Source organism: Macrobrachium nipponense, chromosome 8 (assembly GCF_015104395.2).
Source record: "Macrobrachium nipponense isolate FS-2020 chromosome 8, ASM1510439v2, whole genome shotgun sequence".
Taxonomy (NCBI): Eukaryota; Metazoa; Arthropoda; class Malacostraca; order Decapoda; family Palaemonidae; genus Macrobrachium; species Macrobrachium nipponense.
This window is the reverse complement of record NC_087203.1, coordinates 95,498,740-95,502,538: the sequence shown is the minus strand read 5'-3', so window position 1 is coordinate 95,502,538 and position 3,799 is coordinate 95,498,740. Positions and strand designations below refer to the sequence as shown.

At 37.3% G+C, this 3,799-nt stretch overlaps 1 long non-coding RNA gene across 1 annotated transcript; it reads left to right on the top strand.

The window, feature by feature from the left end:
- The first annotated feature begins 1,758 nt into the window (after positions 1-1,758).
- On the top strand, positions 1,759-3,179 carry LOC135223311 (uncharacterized). The gene is made up of 3 exons (XR_010316472.1): positions 1,759-2,167; positions 2,337-2,398; positions 2,507-3,179. It is a non-coding gene; the product is annotated as an uncharacterized LOC135223311 (long non-coding RNA).
- The last annotated feature ends 620 nt before the right edge of the window (positions 3,180-3,799 follow it).

The window sequence follows — 3,799 nt, the reverse complement described above, 5'->3', positions numbered from 1 at the left end:
TATACATAGCAATTGGATATCACTCCACATTTCCTAATTTCTCCTCGTGTTGTACGAAAAAGTAAATACATATCGTAATAATACACTGCGTGCCTTGTTCTACACAAATACTGATTTTACAATGCCTACAAACATAGCTAGGCATATTTGTCCAAAACCCAAGACCCAGTTCTAGTGAACCATAACTCTTGCGTTATGTTACGAATCATTTTACATATCATATTATAATCGTGCCAACCTAAAATAAAACAAAATAAAAAAAATATCTAAACTAAAGCTGAAGAGTTTATCCAATTAAAAACTCTCCCTGAGAGGCAGGTGATGAATATTGGCAAACAGCGGAAAAATATTAGACAACAATCAATGAAAAATAAGGTTATCATCGAGGACAGCACAAATATGAGGCCACGGTGATGTAATGGATCTATCTCGTCTATAATAAAAAGACAACATATGTGTCAGCCTACGAAGCAAAATACTCTTGACGTTACGAAAGCTCTGCATTTAAGTCTGAACTCCCACACTGCTTTTCACAACTCCTACTGACGGCGCAGCATCTGACAAGCCCGGAATTGAATGTTTACCAGATATATATATACTCAGTGGATGGGAGATGTCACGGCCAGATATCGTAAGCCGAAGATACAAAAACATTAATATTCCGATATGTTCTGCTTTCCAGTGACATTTTCCTTCCAGATATAAACAAGGGTGGTGGATGAAGCTGAGATAATCCTGCAGTTACGAGGAACGAAATCTAAGTTCCCAGTAAGCTAGAGAGAGAGAGAGAGAGAGAGAGAGAGAGAGAGAGAATTTAATTTGCAAACGTAGGCTCAGTAGCTGTGTGCTTTCTGTGTGGGTTTGGCTGAATGCTAAAAAGCGGGGAGATTCATAAGACGGAGTGTCATAAGGCCAACTGAATTTTCATCAACATTCGGATGTTGATGAAGATTCAGTTGGCCTTATGACACTCCGCCCCTCAAAATTCGAAGGGCATAAGTCCTATGGTAGTTCATGCAATGTGTAACTTGTTCAACTTCGTTTATATATAATATTTTATATTATAATGATTTTGTGAAAAAAAAAAAACAGTTAAAGCAAGAAGTAAAATGTTGACATGTACTACACTTGAAGGTTGGGAATATTTTCTACTGTGCCCTCGAGTAGGACGAAAAAGGGATAGAAAGGGTCAATTAAGGGATAGGAGATCCGTTAAAAAGGTGACTTAACTATTATGTCAAGCTGACTCGGGCTTAAGCAACGGGATGAAATATTCCGTCATTTACATTCTGAACACATTGTATTTTAAGAATAGTATTGAAGAAAATAACAATTACACTTTTATATTAATAATGATCATTAGAGGTGTAATAGTAATAACGTAACGTGACAGCAGCAGTAACAATAATAACGGTAATAATATTGTTAATAATGAAGATCATAATGACAACGATATCAATGTAATAATGATACAAAACATGTACAACAAATTTTACTAGTGAAAGGACCAATTCTGCGCTCGCTTTTTCGTCTTTTCAGTGTGTCGGTGCTCTGTAGAATTGCAATATTTTTAATGAAGCTTGCATATCGGCAGGGAGTTTTTACATTGCAGTGGACATGGTTTTAGTTATTAACAACTTAAAAAAATAGTGTGGGAGTAATGGTTCTTCGGATGAAAATACCAACTGCAGGATTTTTTGAGTTCAGTTCTTGGCTACAATGATATTGAATATTATACCGAAGGGTAATAGTTGTACAAGACATTTCATATTCTCGCATGGCGACAGGAAAGACTAGTAATTATTAAGAACTTGGTATTTCAATTGCCCTACTCTTGGTACCATCAAACTGTCTTTCCTGCCGTCCAGTCTTTAAAGATGGGTAGTTTGCTAACTCCTCCTCCTTTCATATGCTTTACTCGAGCGAAAACGGCGACGAGGAGCCAGGCAGCCCGGCCGTCAGGCAGACTCAGAGAGAGTCTCAGAGAGAGAGACAAAGAGAAGAGAGCAGAGACCTCACTCACCTGGGAAGGTTCCTACAATTTTGATTCGTCCGACATGCCTGTCTTAGGCTAAAGGCTTTTATTGGGATCCCTGGTCTACGTCATCCTCTTGAGAAAATTCTGCCAAAATCCATCTGCAACGCCTTTGTGCATGGTTCGACAATGGTGAGTACCAAGAATATATAGGGCTTATTTTTAAGGTTATCATTGCGAACTCTCATTGCCTTGTGTTGCCTATTCAAGTTTTCCTGTCTGTCATTTTTAACTTATGAAGATTCGTTATAGTTTTTTGTGGTCAATATGTTTTATACATCGTATTCTCTTGTCCTTTCAGGTGATTTAGCTCTCGGACTAGTAACTCTAGCTTATTCATAAATTCACGTTGTTAACACATGGGTAAGAGAATCGTCTAATACATTAATGTTTCGAGTGGTTATATTTATGACGGATTGTCTCCCATATTACGACCGAGCAAATTTATATTAGGTTTACCGTTCATTTCAGGATGGTGTTTGGTTTCGGTGTATCGGCCCTTTTATTTCCTTCCTGATACTAATGTAAACCTCAGTTGCTCAATTGTAAGGTAATTTTAAGTGGGTTATTATTCCTATGGGTATATTTTTCTACATAAATGACCATGACTTTTAGATACTAATCTTCCCGAATATTTCTTTACAGACAGCGAGCGAAGCAGAACGAAGGGAACGCCCTACGATCTACGTGAATTGCCTTGTTATCCTACCAATTGTTTGTAACTACGGTACTACGTCATTTTAAAGGCCTATTTATGTAATAAATATCATATTCAATTACATTTTTCCTTCCAACCTTTATTTCAAACCACAGATTTTTAAGGTGTTCTGCTTATGGCGCCCAACGTGGGGCAACACGAAGAAAGGTGCTTAATGATGGTGCAGATGATCCAGTAGAGAATTGACCACGACTGGGGCTCCCAATAGTCTCTCCTATTTCTATTTGTAGGACATTGATATTTTCCTTTCCAGGATATTAACATTTTATTGAAATAAATGTAATTTTTCTTTCCAGAAAATTAACATTTTATTGGTTTGCATTTGTTATACTTTTGTTATAATGGCTAACTTACAGATACTGATCGGACAACGAAAAGTCATTCGGAGAAAAGTCACCGAACAATTCAATAGGTCTGACACCTATTCTGCCCTTACACAAGAAGAAAAGTTAGCTATTAAAGGTCTTCTTGTTAATTATAGAAACAAGTTGTTCAGAGCTAGAGATCAAATCCTCTTGAAGAAATTTCCTGACATATGTGATGAAGCAGAGTTAGAGCCAGAATTAACAAGTTGCCAGGATTATCTAGACAAAATTGAGCATTGTCTACCATTACTCGAGATTTCAAGGAGTAAGAATGATTCAATAATAGTCCCGACGTGGCCCGCAGTTTATTGAAACAGCCAACAGCTCCTCTTCCTAAGTTTACTAGCAAAGAAGGAGAAGATTTCTTGAAATTTATAGCAGAGTTTGAGGCTACAACTAATGCATTCAGTATCCAGACAGAGATTTACTTTTATTGCTGAAGCAAACAGGTAGACGGTCGAGCAAAGACTTTATTAAGTTCTCTGGAAGCTGATAAACGCGTTATGTAGATGCCAAAGAACTATTGATTTCCGCCTTTGCTTCTAAGGAGGTTTGTAAAAAACAATGCAATTAAGAAAATTACGGAGTTAAGTCTAAGAGAGGGGATGATCCCTTCACATTTATTTCCATCCTCCGATCAGTATGCGAAGCAGTAAAGACTTTTAACATTGAAGCGGATGA